The sequence below is a fragment of the Dermacentor albipictus genome, chromosome 5, assembly GCF_038994185.2.
Source record: "Dermacentor albipictus isolate Rhodes 1998 colony chromosome 5, USDA_Dalb.pri_finalv2, whole genome shotgun sequence".
Lineage (NCBI taxonomy): Eukaryota > Metazoa > Arthropoda > Arachnida > Ixodida > Ixodidae > Dermacentor > Dermacentor albipictus.
The window spans coordinates 2,340,907-2,357,291 of record NC_091825.1 but is presented as its reverse complement, the minus strand read 5'-3'; the positions used below and the strand labels follow the sequence as shown (position 1 = coordinate 2,357,291).

The following is a 16,385-nucleotide window of genomic DNA, read 5'->3' as shown; positions in this document are numbered from 1 at the left end:
ATCAACTGCCCCCGAAGGAAAAGAAACGTGCAGGTTGGAAAGGAGGTAACGCTAAAATGCCGGGTAGTCCATGTCGCTGTGTTGGCTACGGCAGCAGATGCCTGCGTCACCCGATTGCTTCGCAAAGCAAGTTACGGCGACTGTCGGTGCAAACAGGTGCCAATTTATTTGCGCTGCTGATTGTCGCTCGTTACCAGACCGCCACGTGCGACAACGAAAGTGAGCAGTTTGTGACCTCGCGGTAATGGTTTCAGCGCATTTCAACATGCAAATTTTATTTCTGCTCTTGTACGAGAAGGTGCACTGCTTTTCTTCTGCCAATAAAGTCGCACGTCCTGTTCATTCACTTGTGGCTTGTTTGCATGGGCGTCAGCAGAGGCTCTTTAGTCTCCTGGCGATTAAAACGCGGCAGCTGAAGCAAGCCGCAAGGCGAGCACGGCGCATACCCAGCGTACGCCACCGGCAAAATAGCGGCCATATTGGATATTGCGCTAAAAAAATTGAATTTCCGCTGGATGGATGGATGTTATGAGCTGTCACGTATTCGACGGCTAGACGCCGAGGGCGGCAGGACGACCGGCCCAGGGAAAAGACGACCGCGCCAGGAAGACAATCACCTTTATTCGGTCGGCGACGCACTTTTTAAGCGCTAAGCGGCCAATCAGGGAGTGGCAAAATAAAGAAAGATATCGTGGCAAGCGGGGCAATCTGATCTGTAGATTGCAACGGAGAGTGCGACCAGCACCGCGAATGTTACAGCTCGGCCAAGGCTACCCTTTTCGGAAGGCGTTCAAGAGGATGACGCTTCTTGAACAACTGAAGGCGGGTACAGGAGGGCAACTAGCTTGTCCAAGCACAGCACTGAAGCGTTCGCAAGATCATATTGTCCTTGCGCTTGGAAAAGCGCGTTGAGGTGCTCGGTGGCAGAGGCGGGCAAGTTGAGCTGGACACCGCAGTAATGGTGGAGAAGGCACCAAGCGTTCTGAGGCTCGAACAGCAGGCCCGTGGAGAGGGCTTGAGACGTCCAGGAGGAGGTGACGCTCATATTTAGCACTGCTCGCCGAGTGCCGGAAGGCTGCCGAGCACGTAGCGACAGGGGGCCGCAGACCTCTGGAGTAGGGTTCATCCGTCAGCCGGCACGACAGGATCTGAAAAGGCATTCGGAAGAAACGCAGTAACAACGTCAGAAGTAACCTCGCGCCCATGTTTAGGAAAGCCCGGCAGTTGAATTCACTGGGAGCAGAACACGCGAAGACGGAACGCGAGAATAAGAAGACTTGCATTTACTGGCATGCACACAAGAAAAAAAAATAAAGAGAAAGGAAACTAGGGAATGCGGCTAAGGCAGTCAGCATTGGCATGGCGTTTGCCTTTCTTGTGCCGCACTAGAAAATCGAACTGTTGGAGCGCTAGACTCCACCTCATCAAGCGACCATTTTTGTTTGACATTTGGTTTAACCACACTAAGGGGGAATGATCGGTTTCGAAAATAAAGGAAGAACCTTTCAAGTAACATGAGAGCTTTTAGAGAGCCCATACTAAGCAAGCGCATTCTTTTTCTGTTGCGCTGTAGGCTTGCTTGCGTGACGTTAGCTTTCGACTTGCGGAGACAACAGGGTGCTCCTCGCCTTTTTTTCGTTCACCTGACTTACAACAACGCCCATTCCGTGGTCACTGGCGTCACACTGAACTAAGAAAGGGAGAGAGTAATCTGGTGCCGCGAGAACCGGTGCGCTGACAAGAATCTTTTTAATCTCAGCAAATGCGTCCTTACGCGTCGTATTCCAACGCACAATAGTAGGCTCGGTCTTGCGCAGAGCATCTGTAAGAGGACTAGCGATATGTGCGAAGTTCGGAATGTAGCTTCTGTAATAGTCAGCTAAACCCAAAAAGGAACGCAAGTTGGTCTTTGATTTTGGCAAAGGAAAGCTAGTGATGGCCTCAACTTTTAATTCGGAAGGGCATCGCTGCCCTTGGCCAACGACGTGCCCCAAGTAGTGGACTTCAGTGTTTGCAAGACAGCATTTACTCAGTTTGAGAGTCAAGCCTGCTTCGCGGATTCGAAGGAATACCTGCTGCAGATGGTCCAAATGCTGTTTCCAAGTGCTCGAGAAAACAGCGATGTCATCGAGGTAGGGCGCAGCGAAAGACTCGGTGCCCGTGAGCACTTGATTCATTAGTTTTGAAAATACGAATGGTGCATTCTTGAGGCCGAAAGTGAGCACCAGAGGGCGATATGTGCCTGGCGGAGTCATGAAAGCGGCGAGCTTACTGGCGTTCTCCGTCAGTGGCACTTGCCAGAAGCCGCGTACCATATCTAACGTAGAAATGTACTGTACCGCGGAAAATTTCTCGATCAAGGCTTCAACATTAGGAATGGGAAACGTCTTCGTTTTTGTTATCGCATTCAGCCTACGATAGTCAATACAGGGTCTGGGTTCCTTGCCCGGACTTTCTACGATATACATCGGTGACACGTATTCGCTTTCCCCTGGCACAATTAAACCCAGTGTCAACATGTTGTGAACGGAATCGTTCAGCAGCTTCTCATGACGGGGCGAAAATCTGTGCATCCTTGTACGGAAGGGTTGGTCAGATGTCAACTCAATGTCGTGTTCCACAAGGTTTGTCCTACCGGGATAGGGACTGAACAAATCACTGAAGTTGTGTACAAGCTCTTTTAACTCCTTTCTTTGCTCGATTGCTAAATAAGCTTGTTTAGTGACAGATTCGAGTATTTATTCTGTTGACGGGGAAGAGCAAGGGGTCGGTACTTGAGGGACTGGAACATTTATTTCCTTTGGTTCGTTTAGGACGATGCTCAGCGTCTCCATACGTTCGATAAATGGCTTCATTAGATTGCAGTGGTAGATTGTCACGTCGTTGCGTTTACCGGGCGTCGTTACCAGGTAATTGGTGTCTGAAAGCTTTTGCTGAACCGTGACCGGGCCATCCCAAGCTACTTCCAGTTTGTTTGCCTTCGACGACTTCAAAATTAGCACTTTATCGCCTTCCTTGAAGGCGAAGAGTGCGTGCAGATCTGTCGTAATACACCTTCGCGCGTTGCTGCGCTTCTGCCATGGTTATCGGCGCCAATTCTTGCGATTCACGAAGGCGTTTCAACAAGGCGAGCACGTACTCGACAACAGATTTGTCTACGAGTTTGTCTTCCCACTTTTCCTTTAGCCAGGTAAGCGGGGAGCGAAGCGCTCGACCGTAAACAAGTTCCGCCGGGGTGAATCCAGTTGCTTCGCGAGTCACTGAGCGCAGAGCAAAGAGCATTGCGGGAACTGCTGTGTCCCAGTCGGTGCCCTTCTCGAAGCAGAGCGCACGCAGAATGCGCTTCATTACCGAGTGTAGTTTTTCAACTGAATTGCTTTGCGGGTGGTAGACAGAGCTGTGGTGAATGAATATGCGACATTTCCGCAAGAATGTCGTGGTAAGCGCGCTTGTAAACACAGTACCTTGGTCGCATTGGATTTCACTGGGAAATCCGATGCTGGCAAAGACGCCGAGTAGCGCGTTCACTACAGCTGTGGAGCTTAATTCCGGTAACACCACTGCTACCGGGAACTTCGTGGCAGGGCAAATTAGCGTTAGCAAGTATTTGTTGCCCGCCGATGTGACTGGTAATGGACCAACGATGTCCACTACCAATCTGCGAAAAGGTTCGCCAATCAAAGGCACTCGGACCAAAGGCGCCTTGAATTTTTCGTTTGGCCGCCCGGTCCTCTGGCAAACGTTGCAAGAATGTACCCATTGCTCGGATTCCTTGAAGCACATCGGCCAGTAGTAGTCGTTCAGTAATCTGCTCTTAGTTTTATTTATCCCTAAATGACCAGCCCAGCTATTGCTATGAACCAGATCGAGAAGTGCAGCATGATCATTCTGGGGAACTACCAGCTGTTCGAAAGAGCAGCCTTTATTGTTTTTGAATGTTCGGTACAAGAGGCCGTCTTTTACAGTGAACGATACTTCTCCCTTTTGGTGCCTTCTTGACCTTTCCCAGCACGTTTGCAGTGACTCGTCGTGCGCTTGATCCGTTTTGAGAACGCTTTTGTCTATTTTCGCAAGAAGTTGAAAGCTATCACTGACTGGGCTTATCGTTTCGTCTCCGGGCGCGGAAGCGACCGGGGTGTTATCAACGGATGGTGCGGCTGGAACGGCTTCGCTCGTTGCGGCAGCTTGTGACGAATCACCTTGCTGTGGAATGTTGGCGGCACGAGTAGCGTTAGTAGTTTGCGCTCTCGTGTGGGACCTTGTGACGACCACTACAGGGTTCGCATGTAGTTCCATTCCGGCGTTTTGCAAGTGCCTCATTGATCTGTTAGAAAAAAATATAAGGGATTCTTTGCGGCAGCTTGTCTGAAACAGCGGCTCCAGTTTGAAATTTGCCGAAGGCGCCCGTCATTTCAACTTTGGCTTCCGGCAAGCACTTCGTGTCGGGCTGTAGTGCCTGACGCACCCATACACACGATCCGGTAAAGTCTTCGGGCTTAACAAACGACGGGTGGACGATGTCAAATGTAGCTCCTGTGTCGCGTAGAACCTTGCAACTGACGCCATTCACCGTCATGTCATAGGTAGAAGGCAAGAGCAAATCGCTCTCTTCAGTTAGCAAGTTAAGGGACATGGTCGCTTGTCGGCACCCTACTGCGATATGGCCTGGCTGTTGGCATTTGTGATCGACTAACGGTCGTTTTTCTTCGAACTTGGAACTTTTTAGTTCACTAACACATACCCACACTTGTCTCGTCTACACGCAATCTACCCAAACAGTTATATGTCCAGAACATGTCCCCGGTGTAGCAACCACACAGCGACACTCGCGCACATAACACACTAATGCACCGACCGTCCGGGCGACGCAATTTCGCCACGAGTCACAACACACACACTCACTACGTGGTCTTGGGAGGCGGGCCTCTCCGAACTGGACCTGGGAAGCCAACTGGCGACCCTCGACCAGGCCCGGCGAGCCGCGATCGCCAGTGGAGCCCTGTCAGAGGGAACCACCCAGGAATAAACCACGCAACGGTTTCTCCAGTAATCAAGTTCCTCCTCCTCCTCCTCCTCCTCGAGTTGACCGCATGCACTTGGGCGGGAACGTTCTCGGATTTCCCTTGGTTGCTTTCTCTCTCCGCTTTCTGAAACTTTTTGAATGCTCCGGACGGTTTCTTTTGCACTTCTGAAGTTTGCATTCTGCGGGAACAGTATTCGTCAGCCAAAGTGGCTGCCATTTGCAACGTATCTACATTTGACTTGTCCTGAATCCACAGGCGCATTTGCTCCGGAATAGGCGCGTAGAATTGCTCTAGAGCGAACACTTCAATCAGACTTTGCTTGTTCTCGTATGCGTTGGCACTTTTAAGCTATTCTTCCAACAAGCTCATCGATTTATAGGCGAATTCCGAGAATGACTCCCCTTGACTACGCCTCGTGTTACGAAACTTCATCCTTAAGGCTTCTGTAGACAAGCTGTACCTTCGCCTCAGCTGAAGCTTTACTTTACTGTAGTCGCGCGCATCTTCCTCTGGCATTTTCGCGATTACGTCCGCTGCTTCGTTTGGAAGCAGCGTCAAGAGGCGTTGCGACCAGGTTTCTTCTGCAAGTGCTGCTCTAGTACACGTCCTCTCAAAGTTGACAAGGTACAAAGTGATGTCGCTACCAGCCCTGAAAGGTTGCATGTAACCGCGCATGTCGAAACTGTCAGTGCGTTCAAGGCTATGCAGCTGCATCTGTTTTAACTTCAGTTCTATCTCTCTTTGTTTTAGCTGTTGGGAAATTGTCTTCCAACATTCCTCGACTTTGTCGTCTTTCGCTCCGCATTTGGATATTGCTTCAATTATTGCAGGTTTACGCATCGACTTCTGTACAGGGATACCTAACTCTTCTGCTAGCAACACTAGGTTGGGTTTCGTTAACGATGCGAGGTTCATGACTGCTGAGAAGAAGTGCTACTCTTACACGTACTAATGTTTAGCAAAGTCAAAAAGCCTCGACTACCAAGAAAATGCCGCTAATGCTCCCAATGAAGTAAAGCAAGCCGTGCTCTCACCAAACCGGACGCCAAGGCCACCGCCGACGTGCGCTCCATCCGCAGTCCGCTGCCACCAGCTGTCGCGTATTCGACCGCTAGACGCCGAGGGCGGCAGGACGACCGGCCCAGGGAAAAGACGACCGCGCCAGGAAGACAATCACCTTTGTTCGGTCGGCGATGCACTTTTTAAGCGCTAAGCGGCCAATCAGGGAGTGGCAAAATAAAGAAAGATATCGTGGCAAGCGGGGCAATCTGATCTGTAGATTGCAACGGAGAGTGCGACCAGCACCGCGAATGTTACAGAGCGTCCCCTCTGGAACGGGGTGGTGGGTTGCGCCACCAAGCTCTTGCTATTATACTGCCTAATGTCCTACCTAGGTTAAACAACAAAAAAGGAAAAGAAAACGCTTTGAACTAATTTTCTTATCCCCTTTTGCGAACTGTGCCTTTGTACGTCTCCGTTTTTTGTCGTTTCCATGCTCTTCTTCCATCAATCCTCCAATCGCATCTTACTAATGCCTATTGCAGACATGTTTAGGAGATGTACCGCTTTCTGTTTAGGTAGCACCATCTGTCGAGCCCCCGGCTAAGTTCCATGCGCTGCCGCTTTTTATTTTCGTACCTCTGTGGAAGGTACAGTTTCCCTTCTCTAAAATTGGTTCTTTATTCTATGCTGAAATTCTGTATTAGCCGGGTGGGCGAGCGTATAAGTGTGCGTGCTCTGCTACTTACCGAACGTCGTAGTCCCGGCGCCATAGCAGAAATCTTCCTCGCATCTGTGCTTGCTGCGTACCCGAGTTGTAGCCGATGGCTGTTTGCCGGTTCCAAGCTTCGCGAGCCAAGCGTCACGCAGCTTCTAGTCCTGTGCCTACATATGAACAAGGTAGACACCGCGCTCCGTTGTGTACTTCCACCACTGCTGCACCGAGCAGTAGCCTACTATGCTGCATGCCTCAGAAGGCAGCCACTACCTATTATAGTGCTTTAAAACGTTGTCGAGCAGACACCCCAAGGCGGGAATGCCTCACCACGTAATCACAACAGCAGCGCAAGTGGGACGATAAATGTGTTAATTACAGCAAATGCATGTCAGGGAATTTGGACGGTAGTTTACGGCTGAATTTCTGCTTCCGCTTTTAAACACAGGGACGATCTTCGCAATTTTGCAGTCGGTAGGGAGCAAGCCAGATGATAGTAATTTGACTGGAAATTGATGCAGTGCTTTTTAATATATAAGAGAGAATGCTGTCAACACCAGCACTTCTAGAAATCTTTAGGTTATCAATGAGTGAAGCAAGCTGAAAACATTAGTTTTCAGCTTGCTTAGGCACTTCCGAAGCAGCCGACGCGGCCGCTGTGTCCACGTGATCCCTCATGCCATTGCACGCCGACAGTGGCTCCAGCTTTTCCAGTGGTGGAGCTCGCCCCCAGTATAGGTGTTCTGTGGGTGTGCTCCGCGCTCTCACATGGTCAGTTCGCACGTTTTCTCGAAATGTGCTTGTGTCATGTGCTCATGAGTTCCAGCGCGAACGTTTGTCAGCCCAGGTGAGTGTTTTCGCCGTGCACTTTGGAGCTCCGTTTCGGCGGCGCCTGTACATCTTATGTCTATCAAGAGGTAAGTGACAAGAAAATCGTCATAAGTGACAAGAAACATCGTCATAAATGACAAGATGACAAGTGACATCGTCATAAGTGACAAGAAAACAGTCATAAAGTGACTGTTTTTTTATTAGAAGCCCTGCAGTCTTTTGGGCTAAAGTGTCGTTACGTGCAATCGACTGACAGACATTGTACACCCCCTTGGTTTTCGGTGATGGTAACGTCAATCGTCGACTAACCATCCGTTGGGCTGAATTTGGTGACATCGTACTACTTTTCTCCAAACTTCCGAGCTTAGTCTGTTATATATTTCTGTGCCGCGCTGAGGTCCACCAAAAGAAATTTCTGAAAGAGGAACTTTAGAACCGCTGACTAGCTGCTCTTCCCATGTTGCACACAAGATGGGTCCACGAGAGTTATCGTTGTCTCTCTTGCACAGTGGCGAATAATAACAAAATTAATATTAATAATAGGGAGTATTCTTGACACACTTGATTTTCGTTTGCGTTTTCTTTGCGTAACCATGATTTTGAGAGCAATCAGTACAAACATGATTACAAGGACAGCGCCGAATAAAACAGCACACGAAGGAGGGAGGCACGAGACAAGCGCGTAGGCGCATACGTGCTTGTCTCGTGTCTCCCGTCTTCGTGTGTTGTTTCATTCGGCGCAGTCTTTGTAATCATGCATAACCAACTAGCCCACCAGCACATGCTCAGTACAAACAGGCCCCGCACACTCTCGAGTTCGAGCGATCGCGAATAGATATGACAATTAAGCAGCTATCCGACAGAGTTGCAATGCTGGAGGCCAAGGTAGAATCACGTGACCAAACCGATAACTATGGTCTTGACCCTGCGCTGCGTGAAATCACTGTAGAGCTAAAAGAAAAAGTGAAATGTGACGACGCCGAGAGCAGGCAGCGTCGGTCAAATCTGCTGTTCTTTGGGCTTCAGGATGACGCGAAAGAGAACTGGGATAGCTCGGAAAAATGAAATTATGGGGTTTTACGTGCCAAAACCACTTTCTGATTATGCGGCACGCCGTCGTGGGGGACTCCGGAAATTTGGACTACCTGGGGTTCTTTAATGTGCACCTAAATTTAAACACACGGGTGTTTTCGCATTTTGCCCCCATCGAAATACGGCCGCCGTGGCCAGGATTCGATCCCACGACCTCGTGCTCAGCAGCCCAGCACCATAGCCACTGAGCAACCACGGCGGGCGGGATAGCTCGGAGCAGAAAATAATTACATTTTGTTCTAATCATCTTGGAATCACTGTAACCGAACCCCAGTTTGAACGCGTACATCGGTTAGGGAAGTTTGCTGTTGACAAGCAAAGGCCCATCATTGCAAAACTAACGTTTTTTAAAGACAAACAGCGAATTCTGACATCAGCGCACAAGTTGACAAACTCTAATTATTCTATTTGCGAAGATTTTTATTTGCCGTCCAGGTTAGCAAGGGGGAAACTACTAGAATTCGCCAGAAACCAAAATAAGAAGAGCAAGCTGGTCGCTGATAAACTGCGCATTGACAACAAAACATACGTGTTTGATAGCACGACGAACTCAGTCGTGCTATCAGCAAGATAGCTAGACAAGAGCAAATGCACTCAGGAGCTGCCTAGGCCATTTACCACTAGCCCACGGCTATCATTATCATTTACTAACATCCGCAGCCTGCTTCCTAAACGTGATAAAGTGTGTTCTTTTTTGGATGATACTAACAGCGATATTGTAGCACTGACAGAATCCTGGCTTCATAAAGATGTTATGGACAATGAAATTTTCCCTAACCAAAATATCTATAACATATACAGGCGTGATCGTTCCGTTAAGGGAGGTGGTGGTGTCCTTATCGCCATCAAGAAAGCGCTTGCTTCATACCTCGTATACAGTAATTCTTCTCTGTATATAGTGTGGGCCGGCTGTGCAACGGTATCGGTCACGGTATTGGTTGGCGTCTGCTACCGACCGCCAGATTTTGATCTCACCTTCATTACTAAACTTCATGCCAGTATTACTTCTGCCATCCAAACATGCCCAGCTAAATTCAGTTACCTGGTTGGTGACTAACTTCCCGCACATTGACTGGCAGAATTTATCAACCTCGTGTCGCACCTCAGCGGAGCTTATCAGCCTTACTTTAGACTTCAATGTTTTTCAAGTGATAAATCAACGAACTAGCGGTTCTAACGTTTTAGATCTTGTGTCACGATCCACCCCGGGTCGTGAACCAGGGAGGGCTTGTGGCACCCTCCGTTAGACGGACGCTCCGCAGCGTGGTGGTGCTGAAGGATGACTGACCGGCGAGCAGCCATGCTCGTCGGTGTTCATTGCGGTGCGGTGACCAATGTTGCCTGCCGAGCTTTAGCAGGCCACCGAGCCTGGCGGCCAACGAACATTATGCCTGGGGGGCATCACATGCTTGCTACATCTTGTCTTCTGCAGTGCACCTGAAACGATTGGCGAAGTTCTGTACTTCGATCGTTTTAGTGACTACAAGCTTATTCATTTAGAGCTTAATGTCCCATTAACATTTCAAGATACTACAACCAGGCAAATTCGCGATTATAATAGAGCCGATTATAAAGAAATGAATAATAGGCTTAATGACTTTTTCATTCAAACGTTGTTGCCCTCATTTTCAGATAGGTCTGTTGAACACAACTGGGTGCTTTTTAAGAACCTAATAAATAATCTACTATACAAATATGTTCCCTTGATTTCTCTCTCAAATGAAAAATCTGAACCATGGTTTACAAAAGCTCTTCGTCATCATTGAAATCAAAAGAAACCTCTCTACAAAAAGGCCAAACTCGTGTCCACACCATCGGCTTGGCAAAAATACAGTGTATGCTTAAAGTCTTATTGTTTTGCCGTTCGCGTTTCTAAGAATAAATATTTTTCTCACGACCTCCCCTCTCTTTTAAAATCCAATCCCAAAAAGTTTTGGCGTGTGATATCTCCCGACAGTGCTAGTAATCATATTTCACTGACCAATGATGACCATCTACCACGCTCTGATAGTGAATGCCCTCATGCATTTAACAGGTGCTTTGCATCAGTATTCACAAGCGAGGATCGTTCCAACATACCCGTTGCACCTGATCATGATCGGCAATATATGGACCCAAGTAATGTCACCATTGAAGGTGTGGGATGTCGTGTCCGCCGAAGGATGAATCCCAATATAAAAACGTAACGCTTCTTTATTCGACTAACGATGGCAGCGGATGGGCATACCAACGCTACGTTCGTCCCTGTAGCGGAAGGTAGAAGGTGGTCTTTCTCAGCCAGGCAGCCTGTTTTTATAGCCACCACCGGTGACGCATACCTCGGGTGACATGGCGGTGGCGCTATTTTTTATCGACCATGCAGTCCAGCGTGCAGCTGTGTTATGCTGGGCCAGATGATATGAAGACGGAGGGTGCGCAGAAATATGCGCGGAGTGTGTCGCCACAAAGGTATCGCTCAACTCGTTGATAACATAAAAATTTCTACAAGTGCTGGTGTTGACAAAATTAACTCTAAAATATTAAAAAGCAGTGCATGAATTTCCAGTCAAATTCTTTGCCTGCTTTTCCAACAATCACTATCATCTCCCTTGCTCCCTACCGACTGCAAGATTGCCAAGATCATCACTGTGTTTTAAAGCGGAAACAGAAATTCACCCGAAAACTACCGTCCGATTTCCCTGACATGCATTTTCTGTAAATTACTCGAACACATTATCGCTTCTCACATTTACAGTCACCTCGAACATAACTCTTTCCTTTTTCCTGAACAGCATGGCTTCCGCAGATAATTTTCTTGTGATACTCAACTGGCTAGAATTCACGACTGATTTGCATTTCAACATGGACGCTGACCTACAAAGTGACTGCATCTTTTTAGATTTTGCTAAAGCTTGCGACTGCGTTAACATTCCCGTTTGTTTTCAAAATTATCTGCTATTTGCCTAGATTCGTTTACACTGTCATGGATTCGTAACTTTCCTTTCTTTCCGCCAACAGTTTACAACAGTTAGCAATTTTACTTCATCACTCTGTGACGTAACTTCAGGTGTACCTCAAGGCAGCGTTCTTGGCCCTTTATTGTTTCTCACATACATTAACTGCCTGCCCCCTAACACACCTTGTCGTCTACGACTCTTTGCTGATGACTGCATCATTTACCGCTCCATTAATTTCATGGATGATCATCTCGCCTTCTAGAGTGACCTTAACCTAATTTCCAGTTGGTGTAATAAATGGCAAATGACTCTTCACTCGAATAAATGCAAGGTTATCCCTTTGAGGCCCCAAGAGTACTAATTCTAACTTCTCGTATCTCATAGATAGCACGGTATTGTCTCAGGCATCATCATAGAAGTATTTAGGTATTCGCGTCGCGCATAATCTTTCAATTTGTGCGAAAGCTTCAAGGAAACTGGGGTATCTGCGCCGGAACATGCGGAATTCTCCTAACGGTGTTCGAAAACTGACCTATCTAACACTTATGCGACCACAGCTAGAATATGCAGCAACCATACGGTCCCCATATCAAAGCTACTTAATAAACTTGCTAGAATCCATACAAAATAGAGCCGCTTGCTTCATTACACGTAACTACAGTCGCCTTTCGAACGTAACACAGATAAAACTTGATATCTCTCGTCAGCCATTACATATTCGTCGTTGAATCCCTCTTTTATGCTTATTTCATAAATATCGCCACTGCCCCAAGCAATCTGCGTTACCTCTAGAAGCGCCGTCCTGCATTTCGAGCCGTTTACATAATCAGTAGAGCATCAAACGCATATGCGGAAGAACACAAGCCTTCAATTCATCAGCCCTTCCACGTGCCATCGTTCTTTGGAATGATCTTCCCGATAATATTGCATCCATATGCAACCACCATCAATCATTCCATGATTAGCTGCGCGAATACCTTCAAGTGACGTCGTGACGTTAAACCTTCTCTTGTATACAATATCGCACTTTTTGGTTATAGTGTTTTTGTAAACCCCTGCTTTAATACTTTTTTCCTTGAGCCATGTGTCAGGCACTTGTGCTGTATTTGTATACTTCAATTATTTTGTGTACTTCGCTCTTATGTTTGTTGCTGCTTTTTAGTACTAGCCCTGTGCAGTGCTTTCCCTTTCCCTTTTTTCGACGTGTATATATTGCATTTCTTATAATATTGTTCTTGTTCGTCCCCCTTACTCAATGACCTCTGGGCCCTGTAAGGTATTGTAAATAAATAAATAAATAGAGGGCGAAAATCAACCGCGGCGCACTCCAGCATGAACCGTGCAAATGGAGCTCTGTAATTTGGTTGCATACTTTAATTTGTATTTTTTCTGCTAGACGTGCTCAACGCTGCTAAATATTTTATCTCTAAATGTATATATAATAACCAACAAACATAGTTAGCATGTCATTATTTACAAAATAAGCAGACAATTGTTTTTATTGGATTTACGTTGTTAAAGTATGTGCTTTATTGCTTGAGAAATCAGTCACGTGCGATAAGCATCAGCCCACTGGTATCAATCAATCAATCAATCAATCAATCAATCAATCAATCAATCAATCAATCAATCAATCAAGCAATCAATCAATCAATCAAAAAATGAGCTTTATTTAAACAGTTCAAGGAATGCGCACAAAAATAGTTCGACCAATAGCCTATGTGGCTAGTAGCTGGTCCAATACACAAAAGTACATATACAGGTCAACCAAGTACAAATCTGCTCAATGAGTAAGAACATTATTTCCATGAACAAGTACTTTTTTTAAGCAAGGGCTATTACTTTTGGCTAGACAAGGAGAAGCGTTTACATACAAAATCAAAATTTCTGGTTTCTTTTATTTACACAGGCACAGTGTTTCAAGTTATAGCGCCAAAGAACTCTAATAATCGTTCACCATAGACATTGCTGCAATAAGGAAGGTTTAAGTTAAAGTTAGTTGCTTGCATGGTGTTTGCACGTGGGAAGTTAAATATGGTGTTAGGTAAGGGAAAGTTGGTGTTGAGTATTTTGGGAACTAGACAAGCGATCTTATAATTTCTTAACGCCGTGAAAGAAAGAAAGCGAAGGTCAGTAAACAGAACGCTACTTGGGTGATGAACTGAGGAAAATGTTATTGTTCTTAGGGCGCATTTTCGCAACAGAGGTATAGATGTTAAGTAAGTTTTATATGTTAGGCCCCATATTTCACAATAGCTCATGTGGGTATGAAAGAAAAGTATATGGAACGAAGCAAAGCATGAGGAAAATATTGCCGGGCATGAGCCAGTGTGTAACAGCCGAAAGCGAGTCTTCTACAGACAACGCTAATTTGTTCTCTCCAGTGCAAGTGACAGTCTAAAGTAACTTCTAAATATTTAAATGAATCAACACAATCCAGAGTTCGATTCGCTAGAGTCAAAGTGAACGCACTGTAGTCTAGTATTTCCCTGTTAGAGTGAAATATGATATACTTAGTTTCCTCAGTATTTATGGCTAGTCTATTTTCTGAAAACCATTTCGCTACTTTTAGCAGTTCACCAGATATAGTGTCTTGTAATGACGAGAGTGAGTCGCTGAGTAAACTAAGGCCGTGTCGTCAGCGTACATCAAAACTTTTGACACGTTAAGTGCGTCCGGTAAATCATTTATGTATAATGAAAGCAGAATAGGGCCTAAAACCGAGCCTTGCGGTACACGGCATACGATATCGGTGAAAGCACAATGATGTTTGTTAATTACGACTTGTTGCCTTCGTGCCTTAAAGTAGCTATGGATGAATTGAAGCGCATTTCTAACGATACCATAAGATTCCAGTTTTTCTAACAGTATGGAGTGACACATTGTATCGAACGCCTTTCTTATATCAAGAAAAATTGACAGAGCAATGTTATCCTTGTTAAGAGCAGAGCTAAGGGATTGCGAAAGTGTTAAAACTGCGGTTGATGTCAATCTACCATCAAAAAAGCCATGCTGCTGCGGGCCGATAACGTTATTGCTTATAAGAAATGCATTTAACTGTAGCGCAATTAGCTTCTCAAATAGTGTGTTAACTGCACTAAGAATAGAAATTGGTCTATAACTACTTAGATGGTTCGGATCACCAGTTTTGTACACAGGGATAACCTTTGACACTTTCAGTATATTTGGGTAAACATTACTACGTATCACATGGTTAAGCACGTGACAAAGGGGCACGCATAACACATCAATATTATTTTTCAATATCTTAACGGTAATACCGTCAAGTCCGGATGCCTTATTTGCCTATAATTTGCCTACGATACTTTTTATTTCTTCAAGAGTTATTTCCCGAAACGAAAAATCACTTTCGACGCTTCTCTGGATCCTGGTTGTGTGAATTGCAAGTGCAGACTGTTTAGATATATTTTCACCAATTTTTCAGAAACAATAATTGAAGCCATTAGCAATTTGAGGGGACAGATTTTCAGGAGCATCATACTGTTTATCCTGTAATCCTACTACATCTCTTACTTCCATATTTGCCTTCCATTGCCATTTAGTCGTTTAATCAAGTTCGTATTATATACCTTCGTTGATTTGCGAATTAGCATAACTGATTTTGTCGAAAAAATTTAAACTGGCTTTTGTAGTATTAATTAGTTTTGTTATGTTTTATTTATTATTTGTTTGAAAAAGATACTGTCAGCCTTATACAGGCCACAACAGGCAGTCGACGGGTCAATACACGCAGGAGTACAATGTATCAACTATACATCAGTAATCATAACCGATACAACAGTAATCCATACAACATCCCATATAACCGATAACAAACAAATCGTAAGCCTCATAAGTAAGCATAAAACATAAGTAGACATAATATAGCCAAGATAACTCATCAATATCTTATAGCATAAGAAGGTATTCTTCTACCGTCTCCACAAATTCCTCTACGCTATCCATGCCAATGATTTCCCGGAGCAAAGCGTTCCATATTTCAATGGTAGCAAGAAAAAATGAAAATTTTAACGTGTTGCCGCATGTGACGTATTGCTTGATATGTTTATCATGACACTTTCTACGGGAATGACGATGTGGTGGTTTCAAGTGGACGTGTTTATCTATTTTTATGCGATCATGATACAGCAAAAAGAAAAGGAACTTCATTGCTGCCACACGCCGCCAACAAGCAAGTGTAGGAATACCTGAGGCATTTCGGAGAGCAGGGACGCTGTCCTGAGGGGAATATTTTGAATAGACGAAACGTAATGCCTTATTTTGGATTCTTTCCAATCTTTCTATAAGGTATACCTGATGAGGGCTCCAAACTATATACTGCCATATTCGAGAATGGGCCGCACTAGAGTTTTATAGGCTATTAACTTAACGGAAGCAGGAGCCGCAGCCAACTTTCTTCGTAGAAACCCGAGTGTTTTAAAAGCTTTTGCACATATATTCTCTATGTGAACGTTCCACTTTAAGTTACTTGTAATTGTTAAGCCCAAATATTTTATAGCGTCTGTTCGAGTTATGTCGGAGCCCGCTATTCTATAATTGGATGTAATAAACGAATTCCTATGGCTAATAGTCATGCACTTTGTTTTTCTGACGTTAATTTCCATGCCCCAGGTTACACACCATTGAGTAATTTTATCTAAGAAGGAATTCAGGAGCTTCTGATCCTCAGCATTATGCACACAGGTGCACACAACCAGGTCATCAGCGAATGACCGAACTTTCACGCCTGCTTCAACACAATTAGCAACGTAATTTATATAAATAAGA

General features: G+C 45.5%; 1 long non-coding RNA gene across 1 annotated transcript; it reads right to left on the bottom strand.

Annotated features, from left to right (window-relative positions):
* Positions 1-601: 601 nt before the first annotated feature.
* On the bottom strand, positions 602-6,344 carry LOC139059815 (uncharacterized). The gene is made up of 2 exons (XR_011514351.1): positions 6,059-6,344; positions 602-1,148 (listed from the first exon to the last, which is right to left on the bottom strand). It is a non-coding gene; the product is annotated as an uncharacterized lncRNA (long non-coding RNA).
* Between the last annotated feature and the right edge of the window lie 10,041 nt (positions 6,345-16,385).